The 21925-nt window shown below is 59.9% G+C and overlaps 1 pseudogene; it reads left to right on the top strand.

The window, feature by feature from the left end:
- The window catches only part of LOC148139847 (putative G protein-coupled receptor 139), an 86433-nt pseudogene extending 83396 nt beyond the window's left edge, over positions 1-3037 (top strand).
- The last annotated feature ends 18888 nt before the right edge of the window (positions 3038-21925 follow it).

Genomic DNA, 21925 nt, shown 5'->3' with positions numbered 1-21925 from the left:
CACAGTCCTACATTCTGGGAGTGTAACTGTTCCTAGTTTACAGATCAATGCACTGTGGTGGTGTACACAGTCCTACATGCTGGGAGTGTAATTGCTCCTGGTTATAGACTAATGCAGTGGGGTGGTGTACACAGTCCTACACGCTGGGAGTGTAACTGCTCCTGGTTTCCAGATCAATGCACTGGGGTAGGCTACATTGTCTTACATGCTGCGAGGGTAACTGCTCCAGGTTTAGTGATAATTGTACTGTGGTCGGGTGCAACGTCCTACATGCTGGGAGGCTAACTGCTCCTGGTTTACAGATCAATGCAATGGGGTGATGTACACAGTCTTACATGCTGAGAATGTAAGTGCTCCTGGGTTGCAGATCAATGCACTCGAGTGGTGTACACAGTCCTACATGCTGCGAGGGTAACTGCTCCTGGTTTACAGATCAATGCACTGGGGTTGGGTACAACATCCTACATGCTGGGAGGGTAACTGCTCCTGGATTACAGATCAATGCACTGGGGTAGGGTACACAGTCCTACATGCTGCAAGGGTAACTGGTCCTGGTTTACAGATCAATGCACTGGGGTTGGTTACAACATCCTACATGCTGGGAGGGTAGCTGCTCCTGGGTTACAGGTCAATGCACTGGGATTGTGTACACAGTCCTACCTGCTGGGAGGGTAACTGCTCCTGGGTTGCAGATCACTGCATTGGGGTGGTGTACACAGTCCTACTCACTTGGAGGGTAACTGATCCTGGGATACAGATTAATGCACGGGTGATCACTGCACAGATCGCTGTGCTGGTCAGTCATTCTGGTTGAGGTTTATAGATAATGCAATGATGTGGTCTGTGCAGCTCTCCATGCTGGATGGATATTTGTTTCAGGTTCACACATTAGTGCCCTGTTGTGGTCTGCACAGCTCCCAGTGCTGGACAGATATCTAGTCCCGGTTGATAGATCAATGCACTGATGTGGTCTGCACAGCTCACAGTGCTGGACAGATATCTAGTCCGGGTTTATAGATCAATGCACTGCTGTAGTCTGCACAGTACTCCACTCTGGACAGATCGCTGGATTGCATTGACCAGTGTAATGGATGAATCTGGACAGATTGCTGGGTTGTACTGAGCAGTACACTGGCCTGGTCTACACAGTGTTCCACGCTGAACAGATATCTCCTCTGGGTTGATGGTTTCTGGGCTGGTTCTGTGCGTTGGATTGAGAATGTGGTATATCTAACACTTTCAGCTGATCTGGCAATGCCTTTAATTCCCATTCCTGTGATTGGACCCTCCGTCTCTCACCCCATTAATGTTACAGTGTGCCCATGCACAGTACATCATGTTGGTGGGGTGGTAGGGGGAAAGGTGATGGACAGGTCAAGCAGTTCCCCGGCATGTTCTGTCCCTGAAATTCTACAACTGACATTCCCCGGAATGTTCCATCCCTGACATTCTATAACTGACATTCCCCGGAGCGTTCTGTCCCCAACGTTCTATAACTGACATTCCCCGGAACGTTCTGTCCCTGACATTCTATAACTGACACTCCCCGGAACGTTCTGTCCCTGACGTTGTTTGTGAACGGCCGGACGTCAGTGAAGTGAACAAACGATAAGATCCCGAGGGAAGAGATCCCGTTCCAGGGAGGAGACACTGTCCCGAAGGCCCCTCAGGCAGTTAAAGGGGTGAATACGTTTTCCCTGCGTTCACATTTCTTCACGACACAGGATCGACCACAATTTAGACCAAAATACAGGAATTCCCAAACTCCGTTTGTCTTCAGGAAACTGGGAGAGAATCTTTCAGGACAGCAACGTTTCCACCCTCCGTATTAGGAACTGGGAAGGAGTGACCTGTGTCTGCTCTCGAGTGATCGAGTGTGTGGGAATGTTCTAGAAACCATCTGTCCTTATGGATGTGTCTCTGTGTGTTTGGGGAGGGAGGGTTCTTGTGGTTTATGTCACATTTTTGTCAGTAATTCCGACCTTCCCATTTGTTATTCCAGCTCCAATTATTTTAATAAATGCCTGAATACAGGGACACATTTGAAAATCTCACTGGGTCCCCGATCAAACGGGTCCCTTTGCTTCCAGGCTGATGGATAATAGGTTTGTTTTCCTTCCTCACAGTTAACGTAGTGACCATCTACGTCCTGCTTTATAAAGATTGTGGATTGTCTCCATGTGTCAGACGTTACCTGGGGGCCATGGCAGCGGCGGATCTCCTGGTCATTATCCTCGACCTGATCCTGAGACACATTCCCATTGTTTATCGGGAACAGTTTTATTTCCTGTGGTACTCCGTCCCCGTGTGTAATATCCATGCCGTCCTGCTTTATACAGCCACTGACTGCTCTGTCTGGTTCACCGTCACTTTCACCTTTGATCGGTTTGTGGCCATTTGTTGCCAGAAGCTGAAAAGTAAATATTGCAGTGAGAAACCGGCGGCTGTGGTTCTGGGAGCAGTGACTGTGCTGAGCTGTTTAAAGAACATTTTCTGGTATTTTATGCTCACGGCTCGGTATAAGCTGGGGAACGCCCCCTGGTTTTGTGGTGTAACAGACGCTGTTGTATCCTCCACTGTCTGGGTCACAATCGAGTCCCTCCACTACATTCTAACCCCGTGTGTCCCATTTCTCCTGATTCTGCTGCTCAATGTTCTCACCGTCAGACACATTGTAGTGACCAGCAGAGCCCGCAGGAGACTCCGCGCTCACACCAAAGGGGACGCTCAGTCTGACACAGAAATGAGAAACCGAAAAAAATCCATCGTTTTACTGTTTGTGTTCTCGGCCAATTGCATCCTGTTGTGGTCAACGATCATGCTGTATTCTATATGGTACCGGATGTGGTCGATTGGTTATCAGTCTGTGTATCTCCATTACTTTGTGCGGGAATTGGGCTTCATGCTGCAGCTCCTCAGTTGCTGCACAAACACCGCGATTTATGCCGTGACCCAGACTAAGTTCAGGCAGCAGCTGAAGAATGTGCTGAAATATCCCTTCACCCAAATCCATCCATCCATCAAATTCCCTCATTAATCAATCCATCCGGGATTTTCTCATTTCAGTTCAGTGTTTCAGCGATGGAGGAGCCTGCCGCTATGGTAACAGACTGAGGGTAGCGCTGGTTTGTCCATCGTTATCCCCCAGGGGGGTTACAGGGACACATTTCAATGCTTCTCACAACTCAGGGGCCGGTGAGAAAAGGCACCATCCCACTGACTGTATCCATCACTTCCATTTGTAACCAATACAAATGTTCATTAAAGCGTGCCGAGCAGGAGAGTGACCGATGTTGTTGTGTGTCTTTGTGTTGGAGAAGCTGAGCTGGAGAGAGACCGACTCAGCCCGAAGTCCTGGTCCTCAGGGAAGTGGTGGGCACCGTGCCCTGAGCTCAGGAGCTGGGTTTAACTCACTCTGTCCCTCCCATTCCAACCTGGCCTCCCCATTTCCTCTCCCCCACTCTCTCCACCTGCCTCCACTCTTTCCTCTCCCCCTCCCCTGCACTCACTCTCTCCTGCCGTCTGTCTCCCTCCCGCAATTCCGTCTCGACCCCATTTGTCCCCCTCCTCTCACCTCCCACATCTCTCTATCATCTCACAACCACCCCTCCAACCACATGCAGCCACAGCACCAACCACTAGCCCCCTCCCCAGTCTCTGGATCAGAGGGAGAGGGACGCGTCAGGGAGACAGACTGCGTCAGAGAGGGAGGGAGGGGCAGGAGGAACAAAAATTTAGTCAGAGAGCAACAGAGGGAGGTGGGGAGAAAGAGAGACCGAGGTAGGTGAATCGAGAGTGAGAGAAGATGGAGAGAGAGTGAAGGAGCAGGGAGAGAGGGAGAGAGAGAGAGAGAGAGAGAGAGAGAGAGAGAGAGAGGGGCAAGGGAGAGATAAGGTGAGGGAGAGAGAGAGAAATAGGGGAGGACATAACGAGAGAGGGGTCAGAGAGTGGCGGACAGAGAGAGGGGGACAGAGAGAGAGGGGGACAGAGAGAGGGGGACAGAGAGGGAGGGGGACAGAGAGAGGGGGACAGAGAGAGAGGGGGACAGAGAGAGGGGGACAGAGAGAGAGGGGGACAGAGAGAGGGGGACAGAGAGAGGGGGACAGAGAGAGAGGTACAGAGAGAAAGGGGGGACAGAGAGAGGGGACAGAGAGATGGGGACAGAGAGATGGGGACAGAAAGATGGGGACAGAGAGATGGGGACAGAGAGAACGGGAGAGAGAGGGGAACGGAGAGAGGGAACAGAGAGAGGGGGACAGAGAAAGGGGGACAGAGAGAGAGGGGCACAGAGAGAGGGGGACAGAGAGAGAGGGACAGAGAGAAAGGGGGGACAGAGAGAAAGGGGGCCAGAGAGATGGGGACAGAGAGAACGGGAGAGAGGGGGGACAGAGAGAGGGGGACTGAGAGACAAAACAGAGAGAGGGGGACAGAGAGGGGGAGGCAGAGAGTGGAGAACAGAGAGAGGGGGACAGAGAGTTGGAGACAGAGAGAGGCGACAGAGACTGGGGATGGAGAGAGTGGGGGACAGAGGGGGGACGGGGGGACACAGAGAGGAGGGAGTGAGAGGGGAACACCGAGAGAGGGGGCACAGAGAGCGTGTGGGGACAGAGAGAGGGGGACAGAGAGAGGGGGCAGAGAGAGGGGAAACAAAGATAGGGGGGACGCAGAGAGGTGGACAGTGAGAGGAGGACAGAAAGAGAGGGGGACAGAGAGAGGGGGACACAGAGAGAGGGGACAGAGAGAGAGAGTGACAGAGAGAGAGGGGGGCAGAGACAGTGGGGGGGGGCGAGAGAGAGGAGTGGAGAGACAGTGGCCGGACAGAGAAGGGGGACAGACAGCAACACAGAGCGGGGAGAGGGGGGGGAAGAGACAGTGGGGACAGAAAAAGTGGGGTACAGAGTGGGGGGGGCGCAGAGAGAGGGGGACAGAGAGGGGGGAGCAGAGAGGGGGGATAGAGAGAGAGGGGACAAAGAGAGGGGTTCAGAGAGAGGGGGAGAGAGAGAGGGGGACAGAGGGGGCGCAGAGAGAGAGGGGCAGAGAGAGAGGGGCAGAGAGAGAGAGGGGCAGAGAAGGAGGGAGAGGACAGAGAACGGAGGACAGAGAGAGGGGGACATAGAGAGGGGCAGAGAGAGGGGGACAGAAAGAAGGGGGCAGAGAGAGCGTGGGAAAGAAAGAGGAGGAAAGACAGAGGGAGACAGAGGGGACGGACAGAGAGAATGGGGGCAGAGAGAGGGTGGGACAGAGAGAGGGGGACTGAGAGGGGGGCGGTCAGAGAGGGACGGGACAGAGAGCAGGGCGGTCAGAGAGGGAGGGGACAGAAAGAGAGGTGGACAAGAGAGTGGCGGGAGAGAGGTAGGGGAGAGATGGGGGGGTAAAGAGAGGGGGAAGAGAGAGAGTGTGGACAGAGAGAGGGGGATAGTGAGTGGGGGACAGAGAGAGAGGGGTGGACAGAGAGATGGAGACAGAGGGAGAGGAGGGTACAGAGAGAGGGGGACAGACAGAGGGGTGACAGGGAGAGAGGGGTACAGAGAGAGAGGGACAGAGAGAAGGGGACAGAGAGTTGGGTAAAACGAGGGGGGCAGGGGAGACAGGGGGGATTGAGAGAGGGGGGAATGTGAGAGAGGGACAGAGACAGGCGTGGGGGGTCAGAGAGAGGGGGATGGGGGGCGGAGAGAAGGGGGATAGAAAGAGGGGGGACAGAGAGAGGGGAACGGAGAGAGAGGGGGACAGGGGGGGCAGAGAGAAGAGGATAGAGAGAGGGCGATAGAGAGAGGGGGACAGAGAGGGGGGCACAGAGAGAGGGGGACAGAGAGAGAGGAACGGAGAGAGAGAGGGGGGACAGAGGGGGGGCAGAGGGGGGTACAGAGAGAGGGGAACAGACAGAGAGAGGACAGAGAGAGGGGAACGGAGAGTGGGGGTCAGGGGAGTCAGGGGGGACAGAGAGACAGGGGGGACAAAGAGAGGGGAACGGTGAGAGAAGGGGACACAGAGAGGGGAACGGAGAGAAGGGGGACAGAAAGAGGGGGACAGAGAGAGGGGAACGGAGTGGGGGGGACAGAGAGAGGGGGACAGAGAGAGGGAAATGGAGACAGAGGGGGTACAGAGAGAGGGGGACAGAGTGGGGGACAGAGAGAGGGGACAGAGAGAGGGGGATACAGAGGGGGGGAACAATGGGGGCGCAGAGAGAGGGGGGCAGAGAGAGGGGACAGAGAGAGGGAGGTGACAGAGAGGGGAGTGTCAGTGAGGGGGAGGAAGAGAGATGGGGTGAAGAGTGAGGGGTGACAGGGGGAGCAGAGAAAGTGACACAGAGGGGGCAGACTGAGAGCGGGGGGCAGAGAGAAGGAAGGACAGAAAGAGAAGGGGACAGAGGAAGAGGGGGCACAGAGAGAGGGGGCAGAGAGAGAGGGGGACAGAGAGGGGAGACAGAGCGAGAGGGGTGGAGAGAGAGTGGCGGGACAGAGAAGGGGGACAGACAGGAACACAGAGCGGGGAGAGGGGGGAAAGAGACAGTGGCGACAGAAAAAGAGGGGTATAGAGTGGGGGGGCAGGGAGAGGAGTACAGGGGCGACATAGAGATGGGGACAGAGAGGGGGGAACAGAGAGGGGGGACAGAGAGAGTGGGGACGGGGGACAGAGAGAGAGGGGGACAGCGAGAGGGCGACAGAGTGGGGGACAGAGAGAGGGGACAGAGAGAGGGGGATACAGAGAGGGGGCAACAATGGGGGCGCAGAGAGAGGGGGGCAGAGAGAGGGGGACAGAGAGAGGGAGGGGACAGAGAGGGGAGTGTCAGTGAGGGGGAGGAAGAGAGATGGGGTGAAGAGTGAGGGATGACAGGGGGAGCAGAGAAAGTGGCACAGAAGGGGCAGACTGAGAGCGGGGGGCAGAGAGAAGGAAGGACAGAAAGAGAGGGGGACAGAGGAAGAGGGGTCACAGAGAGAGGGGGCAGAGAGAGAGGGGGATAGAGAGAGAGGGTGACTGAGAGAAGGGGACAGAGAGGGAGGGGGACTGAGAGAGGAGGGAACAGAGGAAGAGGGGGTCAGCGAGGGGGGGCAGAGGGGGAAGAGAGAGGGGTGACAGAGAGAGAGGAGGACAGAGAGAGAGGGGGACAGAGAGGGGGACAAAGCGAGAGGGGGACAGAGGAAGGGGGGGACAGAGGAAGAGGGGGGACAGAGAGGGCGGACAGAGAGAGAGGGAGGACAGAGAAAGATGGCAGAGAGAGAAGGGGACAGAGAGGGGGGACAGAGGGGGGGCAGAGAGAGGGGGGCCAGGGAGGGGGGCAGGAGAGGGGTGACAGAGGGGGGTACAGGGAGAAGGAGGGACAGAGAGAGAGGGGACAGAGAGAGTGGGGACAGTGAGAGAGGGGACGCAGAGAGACGGGGGCACAGTAGAGGGGGAAGGGGGACAGAGAGGGGGGAATGAGAGAGGGGGACAGAGTGGGCGGACTGAGAGCGGGGTGACAGAGAGAAGGAGGGACAGAGAGAGAGGGGGATACAGAGAGGGGGGAACAAGGGGGTGAAGAGAGAGGGGGGCAGAGAGAGGGGAACAGAGAGAGGGAGGGGACAGAGAGTGGGGTGTCAGAGAGGGGGAGGAAGAGAGATGGGGTGACAGAGTGAGGGGGGACGGGGGAGCAGAGAGAGAGGTACAGAGGGGGCAAAGAGAGGGAAAGACAGAGAGAGAGGGGGACAGAGGAAGAGGGGATACAGAGAGAGGGGGGCAGAGAGAGAGGGGGGACAGTGAGAGACGGGGACTGAGAGAGGGGGACAGAGAAAGAGGGGGACTGAGAGAGGAGGGAACAGAGGAAGAGGGGTCAGCGAGGGGGGCAGAGGGGGAAGAGAGAGGGGTGACAGAGAGAGAGGAGGACAGAGAGAGAGGGGGACAGAGAGGGGGGACAGAGCGAGAGGAGGACAGTGGAAGAGGGGGGACAGAGGAAGAGGGGGATCAGAGAGGGCGGACAGAGAGAGAGGGAGGACAGAGAGAGGTGGTAGAGAGAGAAGGGGACAGAGAGGGGGAACAGAGGGGGGGCAGAGAGAGGGGGGACAGAGAGAGGGGGGACAGAGAGGGGGGACAGAGCGAGAGGGGGACAGTGGAAGAGGGGGGACAGAGGAAGAGGGGGGACAGAGAGGGCGGACAGAGAGAGAGGGAGGACAGAGAGAGGTGGTAGAGAGAGAAGGGGACAGAGAGGGGGGACAGTGAGAGAGGGGAGGCAGAGAGACGGGGGCGCAGTGGAGGGGGCAGGGGGACAGTGATGGGGGCACAGAGAGGGGGGAATGAGAGAGGGGGGAATGAGAGAGGGGGACAGAGTGGGCGGACTGAGAGCGGGTGACAGAGAGAACGAGGGGCAGAGAGAGAGGGGGACCGAGAGAGGAGGGAACAGAGGGAGAGGGGGTCAGTGGGGGGCAGAGGGGGAAGAGAGAGGGGTGACAGAGAAAGGTGGTACAGCGAGTGGGGGATAGAGAGAGGGGGCAGAGAGAGGGGGGACAGAGAGGGGGATAGAGAGAGGGGCGACAGAGAGAGGGGAACGGAGAGAGAGAGGGGACAGAGAGGAGGGATAGAGAAGAGGGGACAGAAAGAGGGGAACGGACAGAGAGGGGGTGCAGAGAGAGGGGGGACACAGAAAGGGGTGGACAGAGAGAGTGTGGAAAGAAAGAAGGGGGAAAGAGAGAGGGGGACAGAGGGGGCGTACAGAGAGTGTGGACAGAGAGAGGGAGGGACAGAGAAAGAGGGGGACAGAGAGAGGCGGACAGAGAGAGAGGGGTGGACAGAAAGATGGGGACAGAGGGAGAAGAAGGGTCAGAATGAGAAGGTGACAGAGAGAGTGGGAACAGAGAGGAGGATGACAGAGCAGGGGGTACAGAGTGGGGGGACAGAGAGAGTGGGGACAGAGATAGGGGACAGAGAGAGGGTGGGGACTGAGAGAGGGGGTGGACAGAGAGATGGGGACAGACTGAGAGGAAGGTACAGAGAGAAGGGTGGACAGAGAGAATGGGGACAGAGAGGAGGGTGACAGAGAGAGTGGGGACAGACAGAGGGCGACAGAGCGGGTGGACAGAGAGTGGGGGGGCAGAGAGAGGGGAGAAAGTGAGAGTGTGGGGACAGAGAGAGGGGGTGGACAGAGAGGTGGGGACAGAAGGAGAGGAGGGTACAGAGAGAGGGGTGGACAGAAAGAGGGGGACAGAGAGAGGGTGGAAAGAAAGAGGGGGAAGAGAGAGGGGGACAGAGCGGGCAGACAGAGAGAGTGGGGACAGAGAGAGTGGGGGACTGAGAGAGGAGGGAACAGAGGGAGAGGGGGCCAGAGAGAGGAGGCAAAGGGGGAAGAGAGAGGGGGGACAGAGAGAGAGGAGGACAGAGAGAGAGGGGGACAGAGAGCGGGAAGAGAGAGAGGGGGACAGACGAAGAGGGGGTCAGAGTGAGGGGACAGAGAGAGGGGGACAGAGGAAGAGGGGGAGAGAGAGAGGCGGACAGAGAGAGGGAGGACAGAGAGAGTTGGTACAGATAGAGGGGGGCTAGAGAGAGGGGGAACAGAGAGAGTTGGGACAGTGAGAGAGGGGAGACAGAGAGACGGGGGCGTAGTGGGGGTGCAGGGGGACGGAGAGGGAGCACCAAGAGGGGGAATGAGAGAGGGTGACAGATGGCGTGTACTGAGAGCGGGGATACAGAGAGAAGGAGGGGCAGAGAGAGAGGGGGACCGAGAGAGGGGGAGAGAGAGCGGGAGAGACGGTGGGGTGGGGGGGGGGGTGGTGCAGAGAGATTGGGGGTCACAGAGAGAGGGGCGGCAGAGCGGGCAGAGAGAGCTGTACAGGGGGGGGACAGAGAGACAGGGTGGAGAGAGAGAGGGGGGGACAGAGAGAGAGGGGGGACAGAGAGAGAGGGGGGGACAGAGAGAGGGGGGACAGAGAGAGAGGGGGGACAGAGAGAGAGAGAGGACAGAGAGATAGGGGGACAGAGAGAGGGGACAGAGCGGGGGGACAGAGAGAGAGAGGGGTCAGAGAAAGAAATACAGAGAGAGGAGGGAACAGAGGGAGAGAGAGTCAGAGGGGGGGCAGTGGGGAAGAGAGAGGGGTGACACAGAGAGAGGGGGTCAGAGAGAGGGTGACCGAGAGAGTGGGGACAGGGGGAGCAGAGAGAGAGGTACAGAGGGGGCAAACTGAGAGCGGGGGGCAGAGAGAAGGAAGGACAGAGAGAGAGGGGGACAGAGGATGAGGGGGCACAGAGAGAGGGGGGCTGAGAGAGAGGGGGGCAGTGAGAGACGGGGACTGAGAGAGGGGGACAGAGAAAGAGGGGGATCAGAGAGGAGGGAACAGAGGAAGAGGGGTCAGCGAGGGGGCCAGAGGGGGAAGAGAGAGGGGTGACAGAGAGAGAGGAGGACGGCGAGAGATGGGGACAGACAGGGGGGACAGAGCGAGAGGGGGACAGTGGAAGAGGGGGGACAGAGGAAGAGGGAGGACAGAGAGAGGTGGTAGAGAGAGAAGGGGACAGAGTGGGGGGACAGAGGGGGGGACAGAGAGAGGGGGGACGGAGAGAGGGGTGACAGAGAGAGGGGTGACAGAGGGGGGAACAGGGAGAAGGAGAGACACAGAGAGAGGGGACAGAGAGAGTGGGGACAGTGAGAGAGGGGAGACAGAGAGACGGGGGCGCAGTAGAGGGGGCAGGGGGACAGAGATGGGGGACAGAGAGGGGGGAATGAGAGAGGGGGAAATGAGAGAGGGGGACAGAGTGGGCGGATTGAGAGCGGGGTGACAGAGAGAAGGAGGGGCAGAGAGAGCGGAGGACTGAGAGAGGGGGACAGAGAGGGGAGAGACGGGGGTGGGAGGCAGAGAGAGTGGGGTTCGCAGAGAGAGGGGGACAGATTGGGGGACAGAGAGAGGGGACAGAGAGAGGGGAATACAGAGGGGGAACAAGGGGGGCAGAGAGAGGGGGGCAGAGAGAGGGGGATAGAGAGAGGGAGTGGACAGAGAGGGGGGTGTCAGAGAGGGGGAGGAAGAGAGATGGGGTGACAGAGTGTGGGGGGACAGGGGGAGCAGAGAGAGTGGTACAGAGGGGGCAGACTGAGAGCGGGGGGCTGAGAGAAGAAAGGATAGAAAGAGTGGGGGACAGAGGAAGAGGGGACACAGAGAGAGGGGGCAGAGAGAGAGGGGGACAGAGAGAGGGAGGGGACAGAGAGAGAAGGACAGAGAGGGGGGACAGAGAGAAGGGACAAAGAGAGGGGGTCAGAGTGAGGGGGACAGATGAGGGGGGACAGCGGGGGAGAATGAGAGAGGGGGACAGAGTGGACCGACTGAGAGCGGGGTGACAGAGAGAAGAAGGGACAGAGAGAGAGGGGGACCGAGAGAGGGGGACAGAGAGGGGAGAGACGGGGTGGGAGGCAGAGAGAGTGGGGTTCACAGAGAGAGGGCGGCGGGGGGGGGGGGGGCAGAGAGAGGTTTACACAGAGAGGGGGACAGAGAGAGAGGGAGGGACAGAGAGAGTGGGGACAGAGAGAGAGGGGGTGCAGAGAGTGGGGGACAGAAAGAGTGGGGACAGAGAAGGGGGACAGAGAAGGGGGACAGAGAGAGGGGGGTGGAGAGCGGGAGGACGGGGGGGACAGAGAGAGGGGGACAGAGAGAGGAGGGAACAGAGGGAGAGGGTGTCAGTGGGGGGCAGAGGGGGAAGAGAGAGGGGTGACAGAGAGAGGTGGTACAGAGAGGGGGGATAGAGAGAGGGGGGACAGAGAGAGGGGGGACAGAGAGGGGGAGAGAGAGAGGGGGATAGAGAGCGGGGGGACAGAGAGAGGGGAACGGAGAGAGAGGGGGACAGAGAGGAGGGATAGAGAAGAGGGGACAGAAAGAGGGGACGGACAGAGAGGGGGTACAGAGAGAGGGGCGACACAGAGAGGGGTGGACATTAAGAGGGGACAGAGAGAGGGTGGAAAGAAAGAAGGGGGAAAGAGAGAGGGAGTCAGAGGAGGTCAGAGGGGGAAGAGAGAGGGGTGACAGAGAGAGAGGAGGACGGCGAGAGATGGGGACAGACAGGGGGGACAGAGCGAGAGGGGGACAGTGGAAGAGGGGGGACAGAGGAAGAGGGAGGACAGAGAGAGGTGGTAGAGAGAGAAGGGGACAGAGTGTGGGGACAGAGGGGGGGACAGAGAGAGGGGGGACGGAGAGAGGGGTGACAGAGAGAGGGGTGACAGAGGGGGGAACAGGGAGAAGGAGAGACACAGAGAGAGGGGACAGAGAGAGTGGGGACAGTGAGAGAGGGGAGACAGAGAGACGGGGGCGCAGTAGAGGGGGCAGGGGGACAGAGATGGGGGACAGAGAGGGGGGAATGAGAGAGGGGGAAATGAGAGAGGGGGACAGAGTGGGCGGATTGAGAGCGGGGTGACAGAGAGAAGGAGGGGCAGAGAGAGCGGAGGACTGAGAGAGGGGGACAGAGAGGGGAGAGACGGGGTGGGAGGCAGAGAGAGTGGGGTTCGCAGAGAGAGGGGGACAGATTGGGGGACAGAGAGAGGGGACAGAGAGAGGGGAATACAGAGGGGGAACAAGGGGGGCAGAGAGAGGGGGGCAGAGAGAGGGGGATAGAGAGAGGGAGTGGACAGAGAGGGGGGTGTCAGAGAGGGGGAGGAAGAGAGATGGGGTGACAGAGTGTGGGGGGACAGGGGGAGCAGAGAGAGTGGTACAGAGGGGGCAGACTGAGAGCGGGGGGCTGAGAGAAGAAAGGATAGAAAGAGTGGGGGACAGAGGAAGAGGGGACACAGAGAGAGGGGGCAGAGAGAGAGGGGGACAGAGAGAGGGAGGGGACAGAGAGAGAAGGACAGAGAGGGGGGACAGAGAGAAGGGACAAAGAGAGGGGGTCAGAGTGAGGGGGACAGATGAGGGGGGACAGCGGGGGAGAATGAGAGAGGGGGACAGAGTGGACCGACTGAGAGCGGGGTGACAGAGAGAAGAAGGGACAGAGAGAGAGGGGGACCGAGAGAGGGGGACAGAGAGGGGAGAGACGGGGTGGGAGGCAGAGAGAGTGGGGTTCACAGAGAGAGGGCGGCGGGGGGGGGGGCAGAGAGAGGTTTACACAGAGAGGGGGACAGAGAGAGAGGGAGGGACAGAGAGAGTGGGGACAGAGAGAGAGGGGGTGCAGAGAGTGGGGGACAGAAAGAGTGGGGACAGAGAAGGGGGACAGAGAAGGGGGACAGAGAGAGGGGGGTGGAGAGCGGGAGGACGGGGGGGACAGAGAGAGGGGGACAGAGAGAGGAGGGAACAGAGGGAGAGGGTGTCAGTGGGGGGCAGAGGGGGAAGAGAGAGGGGTGACAGAGAGAGGTGGTACAGAGAGGGGGGATAGAGAGAGGGGGGACAGAGAGAGGGGGGACAGAGAGGGGGAGAGAGAGAGGGGGATAGAGAGCGGGGGGACAGAGAGAGGGGAACGGAGAGAGAGGGGGACAGAGAGGAGGGATAGAGAAGAGGGGACAGAAAGAGGGGACGGACAGAGAGGGGGTACAGAGAGAGGGGCGACACAGAGAGGGGTGGACATTAAGAGGGGACAGAGAGAGGGTGGAAAGAAAGAAGGGGGAAAGAGAGAGGGAGTCAGAGGAGGTCAGAGGGGGAAGAGAGAGGGGTGACAGAGAGAGAGGGGGTCAGAGAGAGGGTGACAGAGAGAGGGAGTGTGGACAGAGAGAGGTGGTGCCAGAGAGAGGGGCGAAAGAGAGAGATGGGGGACAGAGAGACGGGGTGGACAGAGAGATGGGGACAGAGGGAGAGGAGGGTACAGAGAGAGTGGTGGACAGAAAGAGGGGGACAGAGAGAGGTTGGAAAGAAAGAGGGGGGAAAGAGAGAGGGGGACAGAGCGGGCGGATAGAGAGAATGGTGACAGAAAGATGGAGGGACAGATAAAGAGAGGGACAGAGAGAGGGGGCAGAGAGGAGGTGAACAGAGAGGGGGCGGTCAGAGAGAGAGAGGGGGACAAAGAGAGAGGGGGATATAGTGAGAGGGGTCAGAGAGAGGGGGTGAGAGAGGGCTTGGTCAGAGAGAGGGGTCTGAGAGAGAGGGGTGACAGACAGAGAGGGGGACAAGAGAATGGGGAAGAGAGAGGATGGAGTGATAGGGGGGAGAGAGGGCGTAGAGAGATGGGGAAGAGAGAGGGGGTACAGAGAGGGGGGAAAGAGAGAGGGGGGCAGAGATAGGGGGACAGAGAGAGTGGGGACAGAGAGAGGGGGGTGGACAGAGAGAGTGGCGACAGAGAGAGGGTGGGACAGAGAGAGGGTGGGACAGACAGGGTGGGACAGAGACGGGGACGGTCAGAGAGGGAGGGTACAGAGAGGGCCCGGTCAGAGAGGGAGGGGACAGAGAGAGAGGGGGGGACAAGAGAGTGGCGGGAGAGAGGTAGGGGAGAGATGGGGAGAGAGGGGGTTTAAGAGAGGGGGGAGAGAGTGAGTGTGGACAGAGAGAGGCGGATAGTGAGTGGGGGGACAGAGAGAGAGGGGTGGACAGAGGGGAACGGTGAGAGCGGGGTGCACAGAGAGGGGAACGGAGAGAAGGGGGACAGTAAGAGGGGGACAGAGAGAAGGGAACGGAGAGGGGGACAGAGAGAGGGGGACAGAGAGAGGGAAATGGAGAGGGGGTTACAGAGAGAGGGGGACAGAGTGGGGGACAGAGAGAGGGGACAGAGAGAGGGGGATACAGAGAGGGGTGAACAAGGGGGGTGCAGAGAGAGGGGCAGAGAGAGTGGTACAGAGAGAGGGAGGGGACAGAGAGGGGGGTGTCAGAGAGGGGGAGGAAGAGAGTTGGGGTGACAGAGTGAGGGGGGACGGGGGAGCAGAGAGAGAGGTACAGAGGGGGCAAACAGAGCGGGGGGCAGAGAGAAGGAAGGACAGAGAGAGAGGGGGACAGAGGAAGAGGGGACACAGAGTGGGGGTGGGCAGAGAGAGAGGGGGGACAGTGAGAGACGGGGACTGAGAGAGGGGGACAGAGAAAGAGGGGGACTGAGAGAGGAGTGAACCGAGGAAGAGGGGTCAGCGATGGGGGGTAGGGGGGAAGAGAGAGGGGTGACAGAGAGAGAGAGGAGGACAGAGAGAGAGGGGGACAGAGAGGGGGGACAGAGAGAGGGGGGCGGAGAGCGGGAGGACGGGGGGACAGAGAAAGGGGGACAGAAAGAGGAGGGAACAGAGGGAGAGGGGATCAGTGGGGGGCAGAGGGGGAAGAGAGAGGGGTGACAGAGAAAGGTGGTATAGTGAGGGGGGATGGGGGCAGAGAGAGGGGGGACAGAGAGGGGGATAGAGAGAGGGGGATAGAGAGAGGGGGATAGAGAGAGGGGCGATAGAGAGAGGGGAACGGAGAGAGAGAGGGGACAGAGAGGAGGGATAGAGAAGAGGGGACAGAAAGAGGGGAACGGACAGAGAGGGTGTACAGAGAGAGGGGGGACACAGAGAGTGGTGGAGAGAGAGAGGGTGGAAAGAAAGAAGGGCGAAAGAGACAGGGGGACAGAGGGGGCGTACAAAGAGTGTGGACAGAGAGTGGGAGGGACAGAGAAAGAGGGGGACAGAGAGAGGCGGACAGAGAGAGAGGGGTGGACAGAAAGATGGGGACAGAGGGAGAGGAAGGGGCAGAGTGAGAAGGTGACAGAGAGAGTGGGGAGAGAGAGGTGGGTGACAGAACAGGGGGTACAGAGAGGGGGGCAGAGAGAGGGGCGACAGAGATAGGGGACAGAGAGAGGGTGGTGACAGAGAGAGGGGGTGGACAGAGAGATGGGGACAGACTGAGAGGAAGGTACAGAGAGAAGGGTGGACAGGGAGAATGGGGACAGAGAGGAAGGTGACAGAGAGAGTGGGGACAGACAGAGGGCGACAGAGCGGGGGGACAGGGAGTGGGGGGGACAGAGAGAGCGGAGAAAGTGAGAGAGTGGGGACAGAGAGAGGGGGTGGACAGAGAGGTGAGGACAGAGGGAGAGGAGTGTACAGTGAGAGGGGTGGACAGAAAGAGGGGGACAGAGAGAGGGTGGAAAGAAAGAGGGGGAAGAGAGAGGGGGACAGAGCAGGCAGACAGAGAGTGTGGGGACAGAGAGAGTGGGGGACTGAGAGAGGAGGGAACAGAGGGAGAGGGGGCCAGAGAGAGGGGGCAGAGGGGGAAGAGAGAGGGGTGACAGAGAGAGAGGAGGACAGAGAGAGAGGGGGACAGAGAGCGGGACAGAGAGAGGGGGACAGAGTGAGGGGACAGAGAGAGGGGGACAGAGGAAGAGGGGGGAGAGAGAGAGGCGGACAGCGAGAGAGGGAGGACAGAGAGAGGAGGTACAGAGAGAGGGGGGATAGAGAAAGGGGGAACAGAGAGAGTCGGGACAGTGAGAGAGAGGAGACAGAGAGACGGGGGCGTAGTGGGGGGGCAGGGGGACGGAGAGGGAGCATCAAGAGGGGGAATGAGAGAGGGTGACAGATGGGGCGTACTGAGAGCGTGGGGACAGAGAGAAGGAGGGGCAGAGAGAGAGGGGGACCGAGAGAGGGGGACAGAGAGCGGGAGAGACGGTGGGGTGGGGGTGGTGCAGAGAGATTGGCGGTCACAGAGAGAGGGGCGGCAGAGGGGGCAGAGAGAGCTGTACAGAGAGAGGGGGACAGAGAGACGGGGGGAGAGAGAGAGGGGGTGACAGAGAGAGAGGGGGGGACAGAGAGAGAGGGGCGGCAGCGGGGGCAGAGAGAGCTGTACAGAGAGAGGGGGGCAGAGAGACGGGGGGGAGAGAGAGGGGGGACAGAGAGAGAGGGGAGAGAGAGAGGGGGGACAGGGAGAGGGGACAGAGCGGGGGGACAGAGAGAGAGGGGGGACAGAGAAAGAAGGACAGAGAGAGGAGGGAACAGAGGGAGAGGGAGTCAGAGGGGGGCAGTAGGGGAAGAGAGAGGGGTGACACAGAGAGAGGGGGTCAGAGAGAGGGTGGCCGAGAGAGAGTGGGGACAGGGGGAGCAGAGAGAGAGGTACAGAAGGGGCAAACTGAGAGCGGGGGGGGCAGAGAGAAGGAAGGACAGAGAGAGAGGGGGACAGAGGAAGAGGGGGCACAGAGATAGGGGGGATGAGAGAGAGGGGGGCAGTGAGAGACGGGGACTGAGAGAGGGGGACAGAGAAAGAGGGGGACTGAGAGAGGAGGGAACAGAGGAAGAGGGGTCAGCGAGTGGGGGGCAGAGGGGAAGGGAGAGGGGTGACAGAGAGAGAGGAGGACGGAGAGAGAGGGGGACAGAGAGGGGTGACAGAGCGAGAGGGGCACAGTGGAAGAGGGGGGACAGAGGAAGAGGGTGCCAGAGAGGGCGAACAGAGAGAGTGGGAGGACAGACAGAGGTGGTAGAGAGAGAAGGGGACAGAGAGGGGGGACAGAGGGGGGGACAGAGAGAGGGGGGACAGAGAGAGGGGGGACAGAGAGAGGGGTGACAGAGGGGGGTACAGGGAGAAGGAGAGACAGAGAGAGAGGGGACAGAGAGAGTGGGGACAGTGAGAGGGGGAGACAGAGAGACGGGGGCGCAGTAGAGGGGGGAGGGGGATAGAGATGGGGGACAGAGAGGGTGAATGAGAGAGGGGGGAATGAGAGAGGGTGACAGAGTGGGCGGACTGAGAGCCGGGTGACAGAGTGAAGGAGGGGCAGAGAGAGAGGGGGACCGAGAGAGGGGAACAGAGAGGGGAGAGACGGGGTTGGGAGGTAGAGAGAATGGGGTTCACAGAGAGAGGGGGACAGAGTGGGGGACAGAGAGAGGGGACGGAGAGAGGGGAGTACAGATGGGGGAAGAGGGGGGACAGAGGAAGAGGGGAGACAGAGAGGGCGGACAGAGAGAGAGAGGGAGGAAAGAGAGAGGTGGTAGAGAGAGAAGGGGACAGCGAGGGGGAACAGAGAGGGGGACAGAGAGAGGGGGGGGGCAGAGAGGGGGTGACAGAGAGAGTGGGGACAGTGAGAGAGGGGAGGCAGAGAGACGGGGGCGCAGTAGAGGGGGCAGGGGGACAGAGATGGGGGGACAGAGAGGGGGTGAATGAGAGAGGAGGGAATGAGAGAGGGTGGAATGAGAGAGGGGGACAGAGTGGGCGGACTGAGAGCGGGGTGACAGAGAGAAGGAGGGGCAGAGAGAGAGGGGGACCGAGAGAGGGGGACAGAGAGGGGAGAGACGGGGGTGGGAGGCAGAGAGAGTGGGGTTCACAGAGAGAGTACGGCAGAGGGGGCGGAGAGAGGTGTACACAGAGAGGTGGACAGAGAGAGAGGGAGGGACAAAGAGAGGGGGACAGAGAGAGAGGGGGTGCAGAGAGTGGGGGACAGAAAGAGTGGGGACAGAGAAGGGGGACAGAGAGGTTGGACAGAGAGAGGGTTTGGAGAGCGGGAGGACGGGGGGACAGAGAAATGGGGACAGAGAGAGGAGGGAACAGAGGGGGGGGGGTCAGTGGGGGGCAGAGGGGGAAGAGAGAGGGGTGACAGATAGAGGTGGTACAGAGAGGGGGGGATAGAGAGAGGGGGGACAGAGAGAGGGGGGACAGAGAGGGGGATAGAGAGAGGGGGATAGAGAGCGGGGGGACAGAGAGAGTGGAACGGAGAGAGAGGGGGACAGAGACGAGGGATAGAGAAGAGGAGACAGAAAGAGGGGAACCGACAGAGAGGGGGTACAGAGAGAGGGGTGACACAGAGAGGTGTGGACATTAAGAGGGGACAGAGAGAGGGTGGAAAGAAAGAAGGGGGAAAGAGAGAGGGAGTCAGAGGGGGTCAGAGGGGGAAGAGAGAGTGGTGACAGAGAGAGAGGGGGTCAGAGTGAGGGTGACAGAGAGAGGGAGTGGGGACAGAGAGAGGTGGTGCCAGAGAGAGGGGCGAAAGAGAGAGATGGGGGACAGAGAGACGGGGTGGACAGAGATGGGGACAGAGGGAGAGGAGGGTACAGAGAGAGTGGTGGAGGGGGAACAGAGAGAGGTTGGAAAGAAAGAGGGGGGAAAAAGAGAGGGGGACAGAGCGGGCGGATGGAGAGAATGGTGACAGAAAGATGGAGGGACAGAGAAAGAGAGGGACAGAGAGGGAGGCAGAGAGGAGGGGGACAGAGAGGGGGCGGTCAGAGAGAGAGAGGGGGTCCAAGAGAGAGGGGGATAGAGAGAGAGGGGTCAGAGAGAGGGGGAGAGAGAGGGCTTGGTTAGAGAGAGGGGTCTGAGACAGAGGGGGGACAGACAGAGAGGGGGACAAGAGAATGGGGAAGAGAGAGGATGGAGTGATAGGGGAGAGAGAGGGCGTAGAGAGATGGGGAAGAGAGAGGGGGTACAGAGAGGGGGTAAAGAGAGAGGGGGGCAGAGATAGGGGGACAGAGAGAGTGGGGACAGAGAGAGGGAGGTGGACAGAGAGAGTGGCGACAGAGAGAGGGTGGGACAGAGAGAGGGGTGGACAGAGAGGGTGGGACAGAGAGGGGGGCGGTCAGAGAGGGAGGGGACAGAGAGGGGGGCGGTCAGAGAGGGAGGGGACAGAGAGAGAGAGAGGGGGACAAGAGAGTGGCGGGAGAGAGGTAGGGGAGAGATGGGGAGAGAGGGGGTTTAAGAGAGGGGGAAGAGAGAGAGTGTGGACAGAGAGAGGGGGATAGTGAGTGAGGGGACAGAGAGAGAGGGGTGGACAGAGAGATGGAGACAGAGGGAGAGGAGGGTACAGAGAGAGGGGTGACAGACAGAGGGGAGACAGGGAGAGAGGAGTACAGAGAGAGAGGGACAGAGAGAGGGGGACAGACAGTTGGGTACAACGAGGGGGGACAGGGGAAACAGGGGGGATTGAGAGAGGGGGGACAGTGAGAGAGGGACAGAGAGAGGCGTGGGGGGTCAGAGAGAGGGGGATGGGGTACAGAGAGATGGGGGATAGAAAGAGGGGGACAGAGAGTGGGGAACGGAGAGAGAGGGAGGACAGAGGGGGGGACAGAGAGGGGGGATAGAGAGAGGGGGATAGAGAGAAGGGGGACAGAGAGGGGGGCACAGAGAGAGGGGGACAGAGAGAAGAACGGAGAGAGAGAGGGGGCAGAGAGAGGGGACAGAGGGGGGAACAGAGAGAGGGGGACAGAGGGGGGGACAGAGAGAGGGGGATAGAGAGAGAGAGGACAGAGTGAGGGGAACGCAGAGAGGGGGCAGGGGGGTCAGGGGGGACAGAGAGAGAGGGGACAGACAGAGGGGAACGGTGAGAGAGGGGGGCACAGAGAGGGGAACGGAGAGAAGTGGGACAGTAAGAGGGGGACAGAGAGAGGTGAATGGAGAGGGGGTGACAGAGAGAGGGGGACAGAGAGAGGGAAATGGAGAGGGAGGTACAGAGAGAGGGGGACAGAGTGGGGGACAGAGAGAGGGGACAGAGAGAGGGGGATACAGAGAGGGGGGAACAAGGGGGATGCAGAGAGAGGGGGGCAGAGAGAGGGGTACAGAGAGAGGGAGGGGACAGAGAGGGGGTGTCAGAGAGGGGGAGGAAGAGAGTTGGGGTGACAGAGTGAGTGGGGACGGCGGAGCAGAGAGAGAGGTACAGAGGGGGCAAACTGAGAGCGGGGGGCAGAGAGAAGGAAGGATAGATAGAGAGGGGGACAGAGGAAGAGGGGACACAGAGAGAGGGGGTGCAGAGAGAGAGGGGGAACAGTGAGAGACGGAGACTGAGAGAGGGGGACAGAGAAAGAGGGGGACTGAGAGAGGAGGGAACAGAGGAAGAGGGGTCAGCGATGGGGGGCAGAGGGGGAAGAGAGAGGGGTGACGGAGAGAGAGGAGGACAGAGTGAGGGGGGGACAGAGAGGGGGGACAGAGCGAGAGGGGGTCAGTGGAAGAGGGGGGACAGAGGAAGAGGGGAGACAGAGAGGGCGGACAGAGAGAGAGGGAGGACAGAGAGAGGTGGTAGAGTGAGAAGGGGACAGAGAGGGGGAACAGAGAGGGGGGACAGAGAGAGGGGGGCAGTGAGAGAGGGGAGGCAGAGAGACGGGGGCGCAGTAGAGGGGGCAGGGGGACAGAGATGGGGGGACACAGAGGGGGGAATGAGAGAAGGGGGAATGAGAGAGGGGGACACAGTGGGCGGACTGAGAGCGGGGTGACGGAGAGAAGGAGGGGCAGAGAGAGAGGGGGACCGAGAGAGGGGGACAGAGAGGGGAGAGACGGGGGTGGGAGGCAGAGAGAGTGGGGTTCACAGAGAGAGGGCGGCAGAGGGGGCGGAGAGAGGTGTACACAGAGAGGTGGACAGAGAGAGAGGGAGGGACAAAGAGAGGGGGACAGAGAGAGAGTGGTGCAGAGAGTGGGGGACAGAGAGAGTGGGCACAGAGAAGGGGGACAGAGAGGGGGGACAGAGAGAGGGGGGAGGAGGGTGGGAGGACGGGGGGGGACAGACAAAGGGGGACAGGAGAGAGGAGGGATCAGAGGGAGAGGGGATCAGTGGGGGGCAGAGGGGGAAGAGAGAGGGGTGACAGAGAGTGGGGTTAGAGAGAGGGGGCAGAGAGAGGGGGGAAAGAGAGGGGGATAGAGAGAGGGGGATAGAGAGAGGGGAATAGAGAGAGGGGCGACAGAGAGAGGGGAACGGAGAGAGAGGGGGGACAGAGAGGAGGGATAGAGAAGAGGGGACAGAAAGAGGGGAACGGACAGAGAGGGTGTACAGAGAGAGGGGGGACACAGAGACGGGTGGACAGAGAGAGGGTGGAAAGAAAGAAGGGGGAAAGAGAGAGGGGGGCAGTGGGGGCGTACAGAGAGTGTGGACAGAGAGAGGGAGGGACAGAGAAAGAGGGGGACAGAGAGAGGCGGACAGAGAGAGAGGGGTGGACAGAGAGATGGGGACAGAGGGAGAGGAAGGGGCAGAGTGAGAAGGTGACAGAGAGAGTGGGAACAGAGAGGAGGGTGACAGAGCAGGGGGTACAGAGTGGGGGGACAGAGAGAGTGGGGACAGAGATAGGGGACAGAGAGAGGGTGGGGACTGAGAGAGGGGGTGGACAGAGAGATGGGGACAGACTGAGAGGAAGGTACAGAGAGAAGGGTGGACA

Source organism: Chiloscyllium plagiosum, unplaced genomic scaffold (assembly GCF_037043375.1).
Source record: "Chiloscyllium plagiosum isolate Xiang-an unplaced genomic scaffold, Cpla_swu_hap1 HiC_scaffold_37, whole genome shotgun sequence".
Classification (NCBI taxonomy): domain Eukaryota; kingdom Metazoa; phylum Chordata; class Chondrichthyes; order Orectolobiformes; family Hemiscylliidae; genus Chiloscyllium; species Chiloscyllium plagiosum.
Note: the sequence above shows the minus strand (reverse complement) of the source record. Positions and strands in the feature narration are given on the sequence as shown.